At 43.4% G+C, this 22,011-nt stretch overlaps 1 protein-coding gene across 2 annotated transcripts in view; it reads right to left on the bottom strand.

Moving 5' to 3' along the window:
* Positions 1–22,011, bottom strand: part of scaper (S-phase cyclin A-associated protein in the ER) — a 393,511-nt gene that overhangs the window by 18,634 nt on the left and 352,866 nt on the right. The gene's annotated exons all lie outside the window — the stretch shown is intronic.

The following is a 22,011-nucleotide window of genomic DNA, read 5'->3' as shown; positions in this document are numbered from 1 at the left end:
TATTTTTACATTTTGTAAGTTCATTATTTCATACTCTAGTACCTTTTCAAGAAGAAAAAATTGCAAGGATATGAGGAGAGAGTGGTGGAGTGGGACTAACTGGATTGCTCTTTGAAATGAGACCACACCTGGAGTACTGTGTACAGTTTTGGACTCCGTATTTGAGGGGGGATATACTTGCATTGGAGACAGTTCAGAGAAGGTTCACCAGGTTGATTCCGGTGATGAAAGGGTTGTCTTATGAAGAAAGGTTGAGCAGGTTGGGCCTATACTCATACAAAAACAAAATACTGCGGATGCTGGAATCTGAAATAAAAACAGAAAATGCTGGAAATCTCAGCGGGTCAGGTAGCATCTTGGAGAAAAAAAGTTAATGTTTCAGGTCGATGATCCTTCGTCAGAACTGGCGTATGTTCGAAAGAACAGATCTTAAGGGGCACTGAAAGGGGGAGGGGAAGATATACTCATTGGAGTTTAGAAGAATGAGGGTCTATATTCATCGGAGTTTAGAAGAATGAGAGGTGATCTTATTGAAACGTATAAGATTCTGAGGGGGCTTGACAGGGTAGATGCAGTGAGGATGTTTCCCGTCGTGGGAGAATCTAGAACTAGGGGGCATAGTTTCAGAATAAGGGGTCGCCCATTTAAAACAGAAATGAGGAGGAATTTCTTCTCTCAGAAGGTTGTGAATCTTTGGAATTCTCTATCCCAGAGAGCTGTGGAGGCTGGGTCATTGAATATATTTAAGGTGAAGATAGACAGATTTTTGAATGATAAGGGAGTCAAGGGTTATGGGGAGCGGGCAAGGAAGTGGAGTTCAGGCCAGGATCAGATCAGCCATGATTTTTCTGAATGGCGGAGCAGGCTCGAGAGGCCAAATTACCTACTCGTGCTATTTCTTATGTTTATAGCCAGCGCAGACTCGATGAGCCAAATAACCCTCTTCTGTCTGTACTATTTTATGATTCTATAAGCAGTCAGACCATCTCTGCCAATCAAGCTTTGCAACAGCCGGCTTTGATTTCCTCACAACATTGCTTGTCGCCCACTTGACGCCCTCTTCTCTTGCTTGTAAAGCACTCAGAGACATCAGAGCGCTTTAAAAATGCAAGTTGCTGTCGGTGGTGGGCAAGAGTTGTTGGTGGACAGGAGGAGGAGGGAGAAGAGGATTAATCTGATTTTCGACTAGTGGAGAGCGTGGCTGTCCTTAGTGCAGTGCCTTCCCCACTATAGCTTCACTGCCCAGGATCGAGACTCAGTACCTGGAGAGAATATCAGTGTGTTGTGGTACTGCATGGGTCAATTTGGGAAAGGGGTTTGGCAATGGATATCACACCTGTATATTGATCTTTGTTGCTTGATAGATTCAAAGTAAATTTAGTTCAATAGAACAATTAAAACGGAGGCAAAAATAAATTTGTTCTGCATGTTAAAATTTAAAATGAAATATGAAGTAAGATTGTATTTCCCTTTGTGGAATAGCTGCATTTTATCTTTACTGGGTCGGTACATGTTATTTAGAGTGATAGCTTGAGGTGCCTTCCATAAATAAAACTGAAACCGACTCACTTAGAGCTGCTCGATGACAAGTTTATTTGTTTTAAAAATAGCCCATTTAAAAGATGATAACCTAAGTACATTTACAAAGTTTTGAGCTTTTAATACTGAAATGTATCTTGCTTTATGTGCTGACTTAGAAATGTTCAGTGGTTAGTGTGGAAGACATCTGAACTCAATGTTTGTATAAAGTTTATTCATCTTGATGTCTAAAGGTCTGTTAAAATGGAGACTTTCAAACCACACAGATTTATATGTAAAATAAGTGTCTATCAGCTTAATGATGATCTTTTATATTTTCACCTCCCCCCCCAGCCCATTCTCTCCATTTTTTCTAACATTGCTAAAGTGTTTATCGTTCCATCTTTAGTTCTAATAAAGGGTATACACCTGAATTTCCACAGCCTGTCCTGTGTCTTCACAGATGCCGCATGATCTGCTATGTACATCGAGCATCTTTTTAATTAAATTTTATACATTAAAGGCTGTGCTTTCTGTTGCCTGGGCCCCAAGCTCTGGAACTCCCTACCTAAACCTCTCCGCCTCGCTTTCCTCCTTCAAGACGCTCCATAAAAACATAGCTCTTTAACCAAGCTTTTGATCACCTGTGCTAATTTATACTTAGGCAGCTCGGTGTCAAATACTCCTGTGAAGTGCCTTGGGACATTTCACTATGTTAAAGGTGCTATATAAATAAAAGTTATTGTTGTTATATACAATACTTTTCATGTAATGGACTGTCCCAAGGTGTCATAAAGGAGGAGCAATGTATACTAAGCAGGAAACAGGACAGAAGTTAGTGATGACCAAAACTGTTTATATGGACTGATGGAGCTTAGCAGACAAATGGGAATTATTGTAGGGAATAGCATTAAGTCCAAATTGTAACACTCCAGATAATTCTCAAATGAAAAGTGCTGGAATTGATTAAGAAGGAAGAGTGTAACTCATTGATTTCGAACATCTTGTACAATGGAGTGCTGGACACAGTTTCAACTGCTCCAAACCACGAGTGGCACTGAACCAAGGCTGGGAGCTTGCTCGCAATGAAGGAAGGAGAGACTAGAGGAAGAGTCACTGAGTCACGCTCATGCACCTTCAAGCAGAATCAAAGTATTTGTCATCCAGACAACTGACCAGACAACTAAGATCTGGCTTTGAATGTAATATTCATGCTCTGTGGGTGGGGATCAAAACAATCCCAATAGAGGCACATATCATCATTCAATTAGCAGAGAGGGAGTCCTCCTGGTAATTGTTAATCCATTTGGAAGTTAGGTGCTACTTACCCAAGCCTCTGTAAATGCCATTTAATAACTAGCCATTAGCTGTTAGGTAACATAGAAACATAGAAAATAGGTGCGGGAGTAGGTCATTCGGCCCTTCGAGCCTGCACCACCATTCAATAAGATCATGGCTGATCATTCACCTCAGTACTCCATTCCCGCTTTCTCTCCATACCCCTTGATCCCTTTAGCCGTAAGGGCCATATCTGACTCCCTCTTGAATATATCCAATGAACTGGCATCAACAACTCTCTGCGATAGGGAATTCCACAGGTTAACAACTCTCTATGAGTGAAGAAGTTTCTCCTCATCTCAATCCTAAATGGCTTATCCCTTATCCTTAGATTACGTCCCCTGGTTCTGGACTTCCCCAACATCGGGAACATTCTTGCTGCATCTAACCTGTCCAGTCCCGTCAGAATTTTATATGTTTCTATGAGATCCCCTCTCATCCTTCTAAACTCCAATGAATACAGGCCCAGTCGATTCAGTCTCTCCTCATATGTTAGTCCTGCCATCCTGGGAACAGTCTGGTGAACCTTCGCTGCACTCCCTCAATAGCAAGAACATCCTTCCTCAGATTAGGAGACCAAAATTGAACACAATATTCCAGGTGAGGCCTCACTAAGACCCTGTACAACTGCAGTAAGACCTCCCTGCTCCTATACGCAAATCTCCTAGCTATGAAGGCCAACATACCATTTGCCTTCTTCACCGCCTGCTGTACTTGCCTGCCAACTTTCACTGACTGATGTACCATGACACCCAGGTCTCACTGCACCTCCCCTTTTCCTAATCTGCCGCCATTCAGATAATATTCTGCCTTCGTGTTTTTACCACCAAAGTGTCCAGGTGGCCTCAATCTCTATTTGTTTCCTCCCTTCTAACTGGCACAACATCACACGCAACACAGTTGAGATTGGTAACTTTATGTACGGGCAACAGAAGATATAAATCACTGTTGTACCTCCATGGTGCAGCCGTGTTAGAGCTTCACTGTGCAGTCTACCTATTTGGTTTTCCTGAAGCACTGCCAAGTTCACTTATCCAGCTGTCTGCTACTCTAATTAATTCTTATCGTGACCGTAAACCTGTGGAACTCCGTACCTCTCTCAGATATCCTTCTTCCTACAAAGTTTTTAAGAATTAAACTTGATGTCAACTTATTGATTGATCTCGTTTTTATTTTTCAGCTTTGCTGATGGCGCTTCACCTCGGGTCTCCAAAAGGAAACTGGGGCAAGGTAGAGTAGTCTGAACTTGATCCACATCACCTTATTATTTGGATAAAGTTATTCTCCATAATAGTGGGTAGCACACTCGCCTCTGGGTCAGAAGGTTGTGGGTTCAAATCCCACTCCAGGGACTTGAACACATAAATCTAGGCTGACACTCCAGTGCAGTGCTGAGGGAGTGCCGCACTATCGGAGGTGCCGTCTTTCAGATGAGTCGTTAAATCGAGGCCCCCTCTACTCTCTCAGGTGGATGTAAAAGATCCCATGGCACTATTTCGAAGAGGAGCAGGGGAGTTATCCCCCGTGTCCTGGGCCAATATTTATCCCTCAAATCAACATAACAAAAAAAAGAGATTATCTGGTCATTATCACATTGCTGTTTGTAGGAGCTTGCTGCGCGCAAATTGGCTGTTGCGTTTTCCACATTGTGACTATACTCCAAAAGTACTTCATTGGCTGTAAAGTGCTTTGAGATGTCTGGTGGTCGTGAAAGGTGCTATATAAATCCAAGTCTTTCTTTTCTTTTAAAGGTGCCAAAGTTTGGGTTATGGTAATAAAAAACAGAAAAAGTTGGAAACACACAGCAGGCCAGGCAGCAGCTGTGGCGATAACAGATGACATGCAACATTTCAGGCTCGTGACTCGCTTTAGAACTGAAAGATAAGCGATGAAGAAACATCTTAATAAAACCAATAAAGGGGAGAAGAGAGGGGGAGAAAACAAATAATGGAACGATTGTTGGGTGATGGAACAGATCACCTCAGTCAAGTAAAATTGACAGAAGCCTTACACAAATTAAAAACATTAAAGAAAAGGGCATATGAGTGGCTACGGCAGTGGGAAGTTTAAGACAAAGGTGACAAAATAGGAGAGGGGTAAGTATGGAAAACCTTGGGGACCAGGTATAAAATGAGACCAGGTTTGAAATGAAAAAAGATGCTGGCAAAGTAGAGTGGGTCCATCAGCTCTGAAGAGAGAAAGTTCAGCTCAACACGGAGGGCACAGACAGTGTCCATCCCCTTCCCTCCGGCCAACACTGTGTTTAGATTTGTGCAATCAAAAGAGTGATTGCATATTGAGGAAATCAAAGAAAACAGAACATGGTCTACATTAATTTGATTGAAACTGACTGAAAGCAGCATTGCAGTTCCTGCCATTTTGTTGAGTATTCGATGCCATGCAATTCTGACCAGAAATCATCATCATAGGCAGTCCCTCAGAATCGAGACTTGCTTCCACTCCCAAAGTGAGTTCTTTGATGGCTGAACAGTCCGATACGAGAGCCACAAACCCTGTTACAGGTGGGACAGACATTCGTCGAGGGAACGGGTCGGTAGGGCTGGTTTGCCGCGTGCTCCTTCCGCTGCCTGAGCCTGGCCTCCTCATGCTCCTTGCGTCGAGCCTCAAAGAGCTCAACGCCTTCCCGGATGGACTTTCTCCACCTCGGGCGGTCTGCGGCCAGGGTCTCCCAGGTGTCAGTGGTGATGTCGCACTTTACCAGGGAGGCTTTGAGGATGTCCTTATTACGTTTCCGTTGTCCTACTTTGGCTCGTTTACCATGTAGGAGCTCCGCATAAAGCATTTGCCAGAAAAGTACAGCACCAAAGCCATTTAAATTGCCAAAGTTGTACATTTTCAACTCTGCATTGCTGCAACCTTTTGGTTGGGTTATGCTGATAAAATCAAAATAAAATGATCCATTCTCAACAATAACAATTTGTATTTAAATAGCGCCTTTAGCGTAGTAAAACATCCCAAAGCGCTTCACAGGAGCGTTATAAAACAAAATCTGATACCGAGCCACTTAAGGCTGCTTGGTCAAAGAGGCAGCTTTTAAGGAGCGTCTTAAAGGAGGAAAGAGAGGTAGAGAGGCGGAGAGGTCTAGGGAAGGAATTCCAGAGCTTAGGGCCTTGTACAAAATAGGAGAGGGGGAAAGTATGGAAAACCTTGGGGACCAGGTATAAAATGAGACCAGGTTTGAAATAAAAGAAGATGCTGGCAAAGTAGAGTGGGTCCATCAGCTCTGAAGAGAGAAAGTTCAGCTCAACACGGAGGGCACAGACATTGTCCATCCCCTTCCCTCTGGCCACCAATGGTGGAGTGATTATAATCAGGGATGCTCAAGAGGCCAGAATTAGAGGAGAGCAGATATCTCGGAGGGTTGTGGGGCTGGAGAAGATTACAGAGATAGGGAGGGGCGAGGCCATGGAGGGATTTGAAAACAAGGATGAGAATTTTTAAAATGCTTAACCGTGAGTCAATGTAGATCAGCGAGGGGTGATGGGTGAATGGGACTCGATCCGAGTTAGGACTCAGGCAGCAGAGTTTTGGATGACCTTTAACGAGAGATCAGTTTAAAGTTTAAATCAATTGGACTCTCCAAACTGTTTGGGTCTTTGATTAAGCTTTTTCACTGTTTCCTCTCGCTTCTACTGGAGGTGACTACTCTGGCTGGGATAGGGTCCCAGGGTGCCAAGCTGTCCAATATCATGGTCAATGCCTGAGTATCAGGAGACTAATCAACCACAGGAGGCACTACAGTTGAGCCTTGCAGGGTTCATGCAGTGAGAGACCTGATCAATGTTTTGCCTTGCTAGTTGAAGGGCACTGCTATCTGTATCGTCCCAACTGCTGCCCTTGCTGAGATCAACTAATCTTGATGAGAGATGGCTCAGTCCCTCAGTGCATTGGCTAATCAGCGGTGCTATCTTTTCTTTGCACTCCTTTGGTATAATCACTGCTTAGCTTTGTGATGTCTAAGTGTTACACTCATCAGTTCCCAAAATTTGAAAAATGAGCTAGCCATATTATTCTTTAATAACCGGGTACTGAGGGAATATGGAAAAATGCTGCTCTTGGTTGCCAGCTGAGGTCAAGGGCTATACAGCCAGTACCTTGCAACACTTTTACAAATTAACAATATGCATTTTGTTTCTTAATGAATATGCAAAGGACACCAATTCCCACCGTGGTCATACTTACAAACTTAATTCCTGTCCTGAACAAAAGCGGATTCATCTGTCACTCCAGTAATTTAATCATTTCAGCTTCATCCAATTATCCAATATAATATGCAAATGAAATGAGCAATTGCTGTTGCATACTAATTGCGTTCATCAGAATAATTAAATCAGAGCAGAGTGGAAAGTGTAACTGAACTATCGTAAAACCCAAGCAGGTTCTTTAATTAAGGCTACAAAAATTTAATTAGGAACTGTAATCTGCCCTTAAAGTGCTTAAAAACTCCAGCATGATAAGGGACATTACTCTTATTACAGAGTTTTCCCTTCTGAGTCCACACTCGGCATCATGGGACCTCTTTCACTTGGCTAAAAGACAACCAACTGTGGCAGATTGCAGCCAACTGCCAGTTCAGTGGAGCATGCTTACAAGCTAATTATGCAGTGGTCCAAACCTGCTGGCACAATAATCCTTGGGCGACTGCGTGATTTCAGGCTTTGCTACGTTACAACAAACCTATCATGAGTGGCATGGTCAAGGAGAAAGAAAGGAATGTTTCGTGACATATCTTAGGCCCAAAAGTTTAGTAAGTACATTGTCACTGGGAAGAAAAATAAGCCCATCGTCTTGCTTACTTATTAAGCTTGAGCAGAAATCGGAGTTCCACTGCAAAATACGACAGAACGCCTTGATGAGATTACAGCACTGTAATCAATTCTAAATATCACTTATTCATTAAGAAGTTCACTAAGGTCCCTTTACGCTCCAAAGTCCTTGAACGTGTTATCACTTTCCAAATCCTTGTCCACATCACCCACGCCATGTTTGAATCTCTCTAATTAGGTTTCCACACCTTCCCGCAGCACCAATGGTACAAGTGACATTCTCTGTGACTGTGTTGCATTGATCCCCTCGGCCTTTGGCATGGTCGACCATGCCATCTTCCTCCAATGTTTCTCTTCCGTTGTCTAACTCGGTGGGATTACCCTTACTAGACTTGACTCATCTGTTCATAGCCAGAGCATGTGCAGAAGTGGGCTTCGCTTCCAACCCTCATACCGTTATTCTGGAGTCACTTAAGGATCTATCCTTGATTCTCTCCTCTTCCTCATCTACATGCTTTCCCTTTAGTGACATAATTCACAGACATGTTGTCAGGGTCCACTTATATGCTGATGACACCTAGCTCTGTGTTGTCAGACTGCTTGTCCAACATCCAGTCTTGCATAAGACACAATTTAATCCAGATAAATACTGCGAAGATCAAAGTTATCATCTTCAGCCCCTGCTACAAAATAAGTATCCTTGCTAATGACTCCATCCCCCTCCTCAGCCACTGTCTCAGGTTGAACCAGATTGCTTGCAACCTCAGCATCCTATTCAACCCTGAGCTGAACTGCCAACCCCAAATCCTCAATCACAAATACTGCTCAGTTCCACCTCCATAACATCACCCGCCTCTGCACTTGCATCAGCCCATTTACTGCTGAAACTCTCCTCCGCGTCTTTGTCACCTCCAGATTTGCCTATTTCAATGTTCGCCTGGCCATCCCTCAACCCTCCATAAACTACAGCTCATCCAAAACACACATCCAAATTCTATCACGCACCAAGACTCACTTGTCCATCACCCCTGTCCCCTCTGATCTATTTTGACTGTCGGACACCCAGTGCCTCAAATTTAAAATTCTTAACCTTGCGTTTAAATGCCTTCATGTTCTTGCCCCTTCCCTCCACCCCACACCTGGTGATCTCTCAATTCCTCTGACTCTGGCCTCTTGTGCCTCCCCTCCTCCCTCCCAACACTGTGCCTTCAGCTGCCTGGGCCCTATGTTCTGGAATTCCCTCCCTAATTGAAACCGAACAGCAAGATGCCACCTCCAATGACTGTTGTTATCAAGTTGACTTTGAGGTGGAGCATGGCAGCGAGGAAGATTGAGAAGAGGGTTGGGGCGATGACGCAGCACCGTTTGACCCTGGTCTGGACGTGGATTGGGTCTGTAATGGATTGGGTCCGTTGATAAGGATCACAGCCTGCATTTTGTCGTGGAGCAGTGATCATTAGCGTCCTCGACCAGGCCAACATTCCCAGCATTGAAGCACTGACCACACTTGATCAGCTCCATTGGACAGGCCATATTGTCCGCATGCCAGACACGAGACTCCCAAAGCAAGCGCTCTACTCGGAACTCCTTCACGGCAAACGAGCCAAAGGTGGGCAGAGGAAACGTTACAAGGACACCCTCAAAGCCTCCCTGATAAAGTGCAACATCCCTGGGAGCCCCTGGCCAAAGACCGCCCTAAGTGGAGGAAGTGCATCCGGGAGGGCGCCGAGCACTTCGAGTCTCATCGCCGAGAGCATGCAGAAATCAAGTGCAGGCAGTGGAAAGAGCAGCGGTAAACCTGACCCACGCTCCCTTACCCTCAACAACTATCTGTCTCACCTGTGACAGGGACTGTGGCTCTCATATTGGACTGTTCAGCCACCTAAGGACTTATTTTGAGAGTGGAAGCAAGTTTTCCTCGATTCCAAGGGACTGCCTATGATGATGTTATCAAGTACAGTAAAAGTGCCTGACAAAACCTCAGAATATCTAAAGCAGACCTGAAACTTGAGACACTGATAAAGATCCTGTTTTAAAATAAAATATATTTTCTAAAATACAGAACTAAAACTGTAAGTAATTAAAAACAAATTGATACCCTGGTGTCAAGTCACCACTAGGTGACTTAGCAGCACTGAAACAACCGGGTTATTGTGGCTTTAAAAAAAAGAATTCTGGAGATGTGAACATTGCTGGTAAGGATGGTATTTGCTGCCTACCCCTTGTTGCCCTTAGGAAGGGGCTGGTGGGCCACCTTCTTGAACCGCTGCCATGAATGTGCTCCTGGAATGTTAGGTAGGGAGTTCCACGATTTTGACCCAGCGGGCTGCAGTAACTAAACAATGCACTGTAATCATGCAGCAAGCTTACTTTGACATCACCTCCAAGCCTATAAGATCTACCTCCGGAGGAGAATAAGCACAGAAATATTATGAGGATCCCAAGACCCTAATTCTCCTGTCTTGGACATAAATCATTGTTCCTTCATCGCCGCTGGGTGAAAATCCTCGAACTCCCTACCTCACACCATTGTGACAGCACCGTCAGCAGAAGGACTGCAATGGTTCAAGGAGAAGACCCATTACTTTCTCACAACAACTCGGGATGGGCAATAAATGTAGTCTTGCGAGTGTCACCCACATCTCAAATAAATACAAAAACACAGTTGCTACGAGATGCGTTCATATGACATTTAATATTCTGGATGCCAGAATAAGACATCATCATCATCATCATAGGATTCGAGGAAGACTTGCTTCCACTCTTAACCTGAGTTCTTAGGTGGCTGAACAGTCTAATACGAGAGCCACAGTCCCTGTCACAGGTGAGACAGATAGTCATTGAGGGAAAGGGTGGTTGGGACTGGTTTGCCGCACGCTCTTTCCGCTGCCTGTGCTTGATTTCTGTATGCTCTCGGCGGTAAGACTCGAGCTGCTCAGCGCCCTCCCGGATGCACTTCCTCCACTTAGGGCGGTCTTTGGCCAGGGACTCCCAGATGGCAGTGGGAATGTTGCACTTTATCAGGGAGGCTTTGAGGGTGTCCTTGTAGTGTTTCCTCTGCCCACCTTTGGCTCGTTTGCCATGAAGGAGTTCCGAGTAGAGCACTTGCTTTGGGAGTCTCGCGTCTGGCATGCGAACAATGTGGCCTGCCCAGCGGAGCTGATCAAGTGTGGTCAGTGCTTCAATGCTGGAGATGTGGGCCTGGTCGAGGACGCTAATGTTGGTGCGTCCTCCCAGGGGATTTGTAGGATCTTGCGGAGACATCGTTGGTGGTATTTTTCCAGCGACTTGAAGTGTCTACTGTACATGGTGCACGTCTCTGAGCCATACAGAGACATTTAACATTCTGGATGCCAGAATAAGACAACAGAGCTGTCGGCAAGCATGCCAGCATCAGAGATTTACCTTTGCTCTTGGTGGCACTTTGTCTCTGGAGGATAGGATGAAAATTCACCTTGCAAGATTGCATGGTCCCTGTATCCGGAGATATACATCCTGCCTTTTGCATGACATTTTTACCACAAAGGCAGCGCTGTAATACAGTTGGTGAATTGGTAGAAAACTCTATAGAGACTGGTGTAATGATGTTCAACTCAAAATATGTTACCTTGTCTTTGTGCTGTATGACTAAAAACAAAGCGTTCTACATGCAGTATTTTGCTAACTTCCCTTATAGTTTCCAACAAACAGATGGTTTTCCATTGCATACCGTCTTCGAAAATACAGCTGCCACACCAACAAACATACAGACACAGATGATCAACACTGAAATCAATATTATAGCACAATTGTAGCCAAATTAATACACAAATTCTATATTAACACATTTGTGTAGATAGAAGGCAATAATAGGATTATGGATTCAATCTCATTATTCCCCCACATGGCAAACTCCAAATTGGGCCGAATTATTTGGCAAACTCCAAATTGGGCCGAATTTTTCGTGTGCGAGGATCTTCCCGACTGTGAGATGATAAAAGAGCGAGCAAAAACCACTCTAGGGACAAGACAGCTGGAAATTAGAGGACTAATAGCGGAACTTGGAAGTGCAAGTCGGCACTGGTTGAAAGACAATTCAATGCAAAAAACTGGTTGAAAAGTAAAAAAGTACTTGGCTGTACTTTATACACCCAGGTGTTTGTTGGAAGTAGTTGGGAATCATTGTACAGCAAGTATCAAATGGCTTTAGAATGGGATCACTGATCCACAAGTTCACCCACACTTCCACTGGTCTCTTGCAAAAGATACTGGCCTTAACCCAGCAGCCTGGGGTTGTTATCAAGCTCTTATTGTAATACGATGCTTGCGGCCGGCATACCGGATTATTTATCATTTCTGAAGTAACAATGTCATAAAGGGCTCCTTTTATTTTTTGGACTCTTCTTGGCTGATGTACCTATATTGCTAGAAACCAGAGGAAGTTCCTCATTAAGCAGTTTCATGGTCTATTTTGATATTACACTTAGAAAGCTCTGAAATACGAACCTGGCTTTCTGCTTCAAACATACCCCGAGCTTAAAAGAACAGAAAATGCTAGAATTGCACAGCGAAAGGAGGTGGAATTGATGAAAAAAAGTTTACTTGTCTGTCTATTCGATACAGACTTTTTCCAATATTGCTTGAAGGTGGAATCCCCTGATGCCTCAGCTGATAAACACACTGCCGAATGGTGCCGGACTCAGCTATACAAACCTAGAAGGGTGGCCGGCTTGATTTCTGGCCTGTGTTGAGTGAGTGGATCTCAATGGGGAGCTATGATTGACTTTATGCAAGGGACTGGGAAAAAAAAAGTTATCGTTTGCACCCCTGATCACTATCCAATGACTCTTGTTGGAAAGTACTCAGGTGTAGATAGCGAGGGCTAGAAATTCCCTTTGCGACCGGGTTTATGGCGCTATTTCACCATATTTGGCGAAAAACCAGTCGGCGGGAAGCTTGAGCACCTGTTTGCAGTGGCGCTTTCCACGTACCGCTGGGGAGAGGAGCGCCACCGTGCAAGACCCGAAATAGCGTTTCGCTCGAAATTTGGTTCTCTTCGCACCCATATTCTGTGCCCAGAATACCGACAGGGTAAAACCTGCGTTGCAGCTCTGCCAGTAGTGATAAGTGTGAAGACCTGCAAAAAAGGTAATTACAGTAAAGAAACAACCCCAGGCGGCTGGGTTAAGGCCAGGGATTGTTGGATAGTGATCAGGAGTGGGAACCCTGGCTGTTTCTTACTCTATAACCATAAAGATCAACTGTAGAGTCCTAACTGCTGCCTTAGAGCAGCTAACTCAATGTAGAAGGCCGTTGGGGGCATATCCTATGAAACCATTGGGATAACTCTCAGAAACAAGGCTGTATAAAATCTATAATTTCTGAAGAGCTCAAAACAAGTAGTTACCGGTAAATACGCAACAGAAAAGCAGCCATGCATCTACCAATATCTTCAGTCATGTTGCTAAAGCAAATCTGTGAAATTAATGGATTTATTCAAACCCAGACATTTCTGGGACAACTATACATACTTCTTCAACATAAATTAACAGGTTATGGAACTTAAAAAGATATGGAATAAAAATTGCTAACTTTCGAGTATAACCTTCCTCAGAATGCTCTTTGATAATTTCTTTTACACAGTTGAAAAGTCTTCTGAACAGATATGCTAGCTTGGGGCAGGAACACATTGTGCTCTATTTTCATATGCTACAATTACAGGACTCCACTTCCCAGTGTTTCCCATAATTCATTGTGTGTTAAAACAGCCCTCTGATGAATTAACCCTGTCAGAAACTGTGACATATTTTAAAAACACTGAACATCAAAGAGTGTAAGTGCACTAGTGTAAAAGGAGTCACGTCCGGCCAGCCTCCCCCTCCCCAAAACATAAGGAGCAATGAAAACCAAGACAAAGACAAATGGATAGAATGTAATCCATGAAAGGAGGGAGTCGGGAAAGAAAAACCACTGATTGCATCCACCTCATCTCTCTCTTGATTTACTTATCCATCCCAAGGTAACGGTCATAGAAACTGGACTGTAGCCTAGCACATGGATTGAGGAGGATGTGTGATACACAGGGGTCGAGAAGAGAGGAGAGGAGAGGTGGAAAAAAACAGCATTGTATAGTTATGTTGACATCAATTTACATTTATATAGCACCTTTAACATATCATATACCTCAAGGTTCCTCACAGTTCGATGAGTTAAACCCCCAGAATGTGCAGAAGAGAAATTGAGAGAAGGGGCTAAAGACACTTTGGAACATATTGGTTTTAAAGAGGGTTTTGAAAGTGGGGAGAGATCTTTCAAGAGAGAGGGGTTTAGCAAAAGAGTTCCAGAGTGTAGAGGCAAGATGGCTCTGGCACTGATGGTAGATCAGGGGATGGACAGAGTTGGAAGAGCTGAGGCTGGAGGGGTTTGCAGAGGTAGGGAGCGGTGAAGTCACAGAGGGGTTTGTTAGAGCGTTGAAGTTGATACACTGAGATATGGTGCCAAAGGAGGTTGGCGAGGACAGGGGTGATAAAGGAGTGCGACTTTGTGCAGAATAGGACTATGGGTGGATATATGAGGCAATGAGAGAAAAATGACAACGGTTTGCTAATGCTTCTCTGTGATGGTGGATTGGGTGTCAATTACTCAACGGAGAAAAAAAGGTTGTTCCACAGAACTGGGAACAAATGTTCTTATAATTGCTCATCCCAGAATTCAATCACAGCTCGCTGTATTTTGGATGAAGTTCACTTAGTATAACTTTCTAGAGTGGATTATTACTTTGAAATAAAATAATGAAACACTGCATATCTCCATTTCACCTATGATTCGTTCTACTTATTGATTAAAATGGAATTTTAGAACAAAATGTTTGTGATATAACAGCATGGAAAAGACAAGTCCAGGGCACAACTTCAATGTAAGACTCAACAGCAGGGCAAGGTTGCCCAGGTTTAAATTGGCAAATGGCAAATTAGGGCAAATGTCAGGAAGCTCTTCACGTAAAAAGTCATCAGCATAGGGAAGGGTAACACACTGCAGGCAAAAATTGTGAGTCATTCAGGCGATATTAGACCTCTTTAACCAAGCTTTGGTCACCTATCCTAATATCTCTTTATGTAGCTCGGTATCAAATTTTGATTGATAATGCTCCTGTGAAGGGCCTTGGGTTGTTTTTATTACGTTAAAGGTGCTATATAAATGCAAATTGTTGTTGTTGCTGTAATGGAGGGCTGTAGGCTTTTCCGTATGGGTGAGTTAAGATGGGGTGAGTTAAGATAGGGTGAGTTAAGATGAGCTGAATTTACCCTGTGGTAGGTAAACATGCAGCAAGTTTGTGAATAAGCCATTGTGCTCAAGAAAAATCATTGACCACGCTTGATCAGCTCCGATGGACGGACCACATTGTCTGCATGCCCGATACTAGACTCCCGAAACAAGTGCTCTACTCCAAGCTATGTCATGGCAAGCGAATCCTAGGGGGGCAGAGAAAACGCTTCAAGGCCGCCTTGAAAAAATGTAACATCCCCACCGACTCTTGTGAATCCCTGGCCCAAGACCATTCAAAATGAAGGAGAAGCATCCAAGAAGGCGCCGAACACCTCGAGTCTCTTCGTCGGGAGCACACGGAAGCCAAGCACAGACAGCGGAAGGAGCGTACGACAAACCAAGCACCCCACCCACCCGTCCCTCCAACCACCGTCTGCCCCACCTGTGACAGAGACTGTAGATCCCATCTCATCATTCACCTTAGAACTCATATTAGTGTGGAAGTAAGTCATCCTCGACTCCGAGGGACTGCCTTCGAAGAAGAATCATGTTTCGATTATCATCTGGCTGAAATGGTTTGTACCAAACCCAAGCCCACACTACCCTGCTCGGAAAGTAGAAACACCCAGAGCTTGTCTATCATTCCTGTTATTTTTCACATTAGAACATTATTATAATTATTTGGTTACTTACTACTAAATGTTTACACAAAAGTAAAAATACACGTTATAATTAATGAATATTATCAATTTTTCAGAGAGACACTTGTTGATATAAAATGTTTCTACATCAAATAAAAATGTTCCACCTATTCACTTTCAAACAGGGGTTAATGAATGGCGATCGAGAAAAATAGCCCAACAGTTTGCTTCCATTCTTGCCGTAGCCTGTTTTGATGGGAAAATATATAGGAACAGTAGGAAAGAAACAGGGAGCATCCAGGAATTTAGTTTCTACATAGTCAGCAGGAAAAGTCTGATCTGGCAGTTCTGCTGTGAAGAATTACATGTTGCAACTTTTTTTTCTTTACCCTGTAACTGGGGTGAGAAGTACTGACACAGCTGATAGTTAACAAGTTCTAAAGCATACATGAAAAGGAAACAAAAAGGTGAAGGGGGAAATTAAAGTTGTTATCTGAAAGATCAATAGAGTTGTAATAGATGTAATAGGTCCAAACTATCTGTTAGCCTGGGAAAGCAGCAAGTGAGTGAAGCAACGTAAAATTTATAAAATAAATGTTTTTTAAAAAGGGACAGTTGCGAGTATTTCATATGTTTGTGCTTTCTTTCCCCCCCTTTAGCTTATTAATGCACTACCTTGTCTCTTCGACTTTCAATTTATTTCCACATAACCAACAGGAAGAGTCCCATCCTGTCTGCTGTAGTTAAATGCAGTAGTTGAACAACAAAAGTCAATACAACAGAACTGAAATCAATCTTCTACAAGTGGAGTAAGATGCCGCCTCTGGCAAGGGGTAAATTCCAACGTTTGCAGACTGTTGTATGTCAGGTATTTTAAGAAGAAATCATGGTATACTGTATTTCTGCTCACTTCAAAGGGTCAGGATTTGAGCTGCTTTTACACGCTGGCATTGAAAGAGATATTCAATGAGGGAACAAGCTGCAAATACATACAGCTGCACACTTTAATTATTTCCCCCTAAAAGAAACGTGCCAATAAATTAACAAGTATCAAGCACAGGAGCAGGAATTTGGTGTTCAAACTAGACATGTTGAAAGTTGACTAAGTGCTTCTGCAGGGCATTGTGTGAGAATTAAAGTCAGGGTTCTCCGCTGCATCCACCACCTCCACTTCCGTCTTTCCTCTGTGTAACTTTCACCTTCTACCCTGCAGCTGTCCAATTGATGTCTAGCAATTAAGTTAAAACTGAAAACTTACTTGCAGTTGCTTGATGATTTGCCAGCAGGTAAGGTTTCCTGCAAATTTCTCTCTACAGTTATAAGTGGACATCTTCCGCTCCCCCCCTAACCCCCCCACACCCAAAGGGAATTAGAGGTTTCGATACCAATGTATAAATCAGCAGGAATCAATGTTATGGGTCCGAGCCACGAGCGTGAACCAGGACTTTGGGTATAAGAGACCAGGAGGAATCAGGGCTTTGGGTTTGGGAAAACAGCAGCAATCAGGCAGTCAGATACTGGCAGTTTTTGCAGTTTTGCTTTGTTAAAATGGATTAACTTAGGTCTTAATCTGCACATACTGGAACACAATCAAAATGGAAGTAATCTAAATAGAAATAATTACATGCTAATATCTCACTAAGTGAGAATTAGTTGCCAATTTCCACTATGTGCGTGGTGGGAGTGTGGAGTCTGCCCCATTATAGGGGATATTCGAAGTTTCACTGTAAACAGAACTGAAGTGGGATTTTTAGAAACCCACTGTAGTAATATAGAGTTGCGGTCTGGGAAATGTGTTCAGAAAGTATGTCAAGTTGCATTTGCCCAGTAACAACTAGAACAAGAACAGCGTATCATTTTTTGAGTATAACCTCGTGTAGCAGGAATAGTTCTGCCTGCAGAGATTTGACTTCAGTTGTATTATGTTTCTTCTGCTAAGCACTGGATTTTACTGCAGCACGAGTGAAATTAGGAACATAGGAACAGGAATAAGCCATTTAGCCCCTCGAGCCTGTTCCGCCATTTGATGAGATCATATCCTTTAATACCGTTGGTTAACGAAAAGCTATCAATTTCCGATTTAAAATTAACAATTGGTCTAGCATCTTGCCGTTTGCGGAAGTGTGTTCCAAACTTCTACCGCCCTTTGTTTGTAGAAGTGTTTCCTAATTTCACTCCTGAAAGGTCTGGCTCTAATGTGTAGACCATGTCCTAGACTCCCCAACCAGCAGAAATAGTTTCTCTCTATCTACCCTATTTGTTCCCCTCAATATCCTGAAAACACAAGAACATAAGAAATAGGAGCAGGTGTAGGCCATTTGGTCCTCTAGCCAGCTCCGTTATTTAATAAGATCATGGCTGATCTGATCATGGACTCAGCTCCATTTCCCTGCCTGCTCTCCATAACGCTTTATTCCCTTATCGCTCAAAAATCTGTCTATCTCCGCCTTAAATATATTCAATGACCCAGTCTCCACAGCTCTCTGGAGCAGAGAATTCCACAGATTTCCAACCCTCAGAGAAGAAATTCCTCCTCATCTCAGTTTTAAATGGGCGGCCCCTTAATCTGAGACTATGTCCCCTAGTTTTAGTTTCCCCTATGACTGGAAATATCCTCTCTGCATCCACCTTGTCGAGCCCCCTCATTATCTTATATGTTTCGATAAGATCACCTCTCATTCTTCTGAACTCCAATGAGTATAGGCCCAACCTACTCAATCTATCTTCATAAATCAACCCCCTCATCTCCGGAATCAACCGAGTGAACCTTCTCTGAACAGCCTCCAATGCAAGTATATCCTTCCTTAAATATGGAGACCAAAACTGTTCGCAGTACTCTAGGTGTGGCCTCACCAATACCCTGTACAGTTGTAGCAGGACTTCTCTGCTTTTATACTCCATCCCCCTTGCAATAAAGGCCAACATTCCATTTTCCTTCTTGATTACTTGCTGTACCTGCATACTTACTTTTTGTGTTTCATGCACAAGGACCCCTAGGTCCCTCTGTACTGCAGCACTTTGCAATTTTTCTCCATTTAAATTATAGTTTGCTTTTCTATTTTTTATGCCACGTTTTCCCACATTATACTCTATCCGCCAAATTTTTGCCCGTTCACTTAGCCTGTCTATATCCCTTTGCAGATTTCTTGTGTAGTCTCTCCTCGTAACTTAACCTTTGAAGTCTAGTTATCATTCTGGTTAACGGTTAACCTACACTGTACTCCCTCCAAGGCCAATATATCCTTCCTAAGGTGTGGTTCCCAGAACTGCTCACAGTACTCAGTTTTTAAATCTGGCATTGGTTTCATTGAAAGCCATTTCAATACCAGATCTTGGCCATGATCACACAGCCTGAGTTTTCCATATTGTACCGAGGCTTCACTCTATTGATGTGTTAGCTAGTCATCCGCTCAGGTGAAGTTGGCACTTCATTGTTTGGCATTTTTACCAATTTGCTGTTGCTGATAGCCCCCATGATACATCTGCTGCTCATGGCTGCTCAACTCTATAAACAACATGAATTCAAACTTCTGATGGAGCCCTGGATGCACATTTTCCATCTGAGAACTGCCATCGAAGGCAGAGCAAAAAATGGGTCTCCGCTCCAACTATCTTTGTCAGGACCGGTGACCCAAGTACAAGATAAAATGGAGAGAGTAGCACTTGTATACCACGAGACTCCATTTAAATGCCACTCTCCCCAAGCCGTAAGAGCAACATAAAATCTCCATTTGAGTTTGGCCAGTGTAAATTCCAAGTTAAATTCTTTAAGCAGTTTTCCCGTGCCGTGGTCTTCTATCTACTTGTATCTCTGGTAAACAAAATGCATTTAGTGTTCAAGTCTGGCGTCACCATCATCATAGGTAGTCCCTCGAAACGAGGATGACATGCTTCCACGCCAAAAAGGGATGAGTTCACAGGCGTTTCAATGAAGGACCTAATATTCCAGATCCCGAACCACATGTTGAAGGGTGGAAGATGCCTGTGCGTGGATTTTTTAAAAAAATATGTGGTGGCCGTTGCACACCAGCCACCACATGGGCTTGACAGAGCTAGGTTTTGGTCCAGTGACAAAGATTACCCAAGACGACTGGAGACCTGCTCTGCTGCACGGGCCTAGTGCGCACACATATTGCAGTGTGGGCTGGCCCGTGCTGCTCCTGGGCCCTCACCTCTTCTGGCCCTGAACTCACGCCTCACCCGGGTCCTGATCACATCGCTCTACATTCTCTTGCTGCTCCTTCGTCCCAACCTCACCGCTCCCGCTGTACCTGCCCACGCTCCAATCATCGAACTGGACCTTGATGACGTCACTCTTCGCTGCCGTTGCCCTCCTGCAGTAGTTCGCACTGCTCCTGAAATGGTATGCCTCGACGCTGTCCAGGGGCCGCTCGCCACTCCTTTTATGGCCCCGACCTGCCGCTGGTGTACTCATGTAGGTCGGGGCCTCAACGCTGTCCAGGGGCCGCTCGCTGCTCCTTTTATGGCCCCGACCTGCTGCTGGCTTGGAGACAGGGGGAAGCACAAGATTTTACATGGGAAGAGTAAAGATGCATAAAACCAGTTACACTCTGAACAGGAGTGCACCATACTACTATCCTTTCACTTTTAGCTAGAAGAGCATAAAGATTTGTGTGTGCGTTAGTCACCAAACTCAACGGATGACTTAAACCACTTGAGGGGAAATGGACTAAACACTCGGATTTCAAAGACCACTGACCCATGCAAACTGGGATTGGCATCCAGAGTCAGTCTGCTGGCTTGAATGTTTATGAATGTTCTCATTCATCAGGTGCCAGAAAAATACAAAGCCACTATTGGGCACTTACATAGTACAGGCAATGACATGTTTGTCCTGGATGGGTTGGAACTAATTAAAAGCTGCATGTAATTGTTAAAACATTGTCTTTTTTTGTGTAACTTTAATCTGGATTGTGCAAAAGCACAGTGAATGAAAGTTTGATTAATTGAAAAGAAAACCCACGAGTCCAGCACAAATTCCACACAATCGATATTATATCCGTCACAATGTAATATCATTACAGAGGAAGTCAGCCATTTGGTCCATCATAGCAGGTAAATTCCTAACCCCCAAGTGCTGTATTAAGTTAAATAGACCAAGAAAGTACCAGGTTTAATTGCAGATCTGCACTGAACGAGCTGATCTCAGCCAGGAGCCACAACTGGACATAGTGCCCTGGGCTAGGGGGGTCAGGTTTGATGTAGAGTAAAACAGCCTCTATTGTGCAGCCTCCTATTGCAGCATTGCAACCGCATACTCTGGCCCACCTGTGACAGAGACTGTAGGTCCTGCATTGGACTCATCAGTCACATGAGAACTCATTTTTAGTGTGGAAGCAAGTCATCGACTCCGAAGGACTGCCTAAGAAGATTGCAGCATTGGAGGCAGTGTAAGTATAGCTTTACACTGTGTGCCACTTAAACTGCAAGTCTTGGGGCTTGGTTGATGTTCCCACTGAATGTAAAAACTGAAATGTTCTTTCTCGATACCTTCTTCCATCTTCGTAAGTAAGAAAACAAAATCACGCTTCTTTAGTCTGCAAAGCTATGACCCTAACAGGGTCTTCCCGTCCTACACAGCGTTTCTAGCCGAGGGTTTTCCCGAGACCTAGCTACCTCTCACAATTTGGAGTGGTTGGACAGAGACCAGGCCAAGCGAATAGATAGGAAATTCGTTCAGCAACAGACGTAAATAGTTTAGGTTTTGAATGTTGGCTTGCCTGCAATCTGCCACCGTAATTCTTTATATTTAAAGAAGCATTCCATGCACACTTTATAACATTTTTTTGTTGTTGTTGTATTCGTCATGTCTTCATTTTTATTTATAAATGAATTAAAAATCATTTTAAAAAACAATTAAAAAGCAGTCTTACCATCAGTATATAAAAACTGAAATTGTAAAAGAATTGTGATCAATTTTGATATCTATTTTTCTTCTGTCAGTTTTTGCTTTTGAATATCTGCGTTTATACATGCGCTGACAACCTAATTGGAAGAACCAGTTTGGAGAGGTTAGAGAGTCAGAAGGCTGAATTAATAGCGGTGATAATATAGTCATTGGCCCAGGGCAGTCGTGTCACCAGAGCTCTTGGCACTAATCAAGCTCCATCATTCCGTCGGGTCGTGATGTCATTCACTCGTAACTTTTTAAACCAAAAAAAACAAAAGACTTACATTTAAATTACACCTAATCCCGACTGAAAATGCTTCATACACAGCGCTTTGGGACCTGCTGAGGTCATGAAAGACATTGTAAAAATGCAATTCTTTCTTTTCTTGGTGACCCTGGAGAAGTAAAGGCCCTACCTTTATTCCAAGGTTCCCGGGAAGAGTTGAGAATTTTTTCAACCTCACTTTAAAAAAAAGCTAACAAAAACATTAACAAAAAAAAGTTGTGTGTTCAGAAAGTGAAAATTATGAAAAAAAGACACCGTCACGGGAATTATAGCAAAAACAATTAC

The sequence above is a fragment of the Pristiophorus japonicus genome, chromosome 21, assembly GCF_044704955.1.
Source record: "Pristiophorus japonicus isolate sPriJap1 chromosome 21, sPriJap1.hap1, whole genome shotgun sequence".
Classification (NCBI taxonomy): domain Eukaryota; kingdom Metazoa; phylum Chordata; class Chondrichthyes; family Pristiophoridae; genus Pristiophorus; species Pristiophorus japonicus.
Note: the sequence above shows the minus strand (reverse complement) of the source record. Positions and strands in the feature narration are given on the sequence as shown.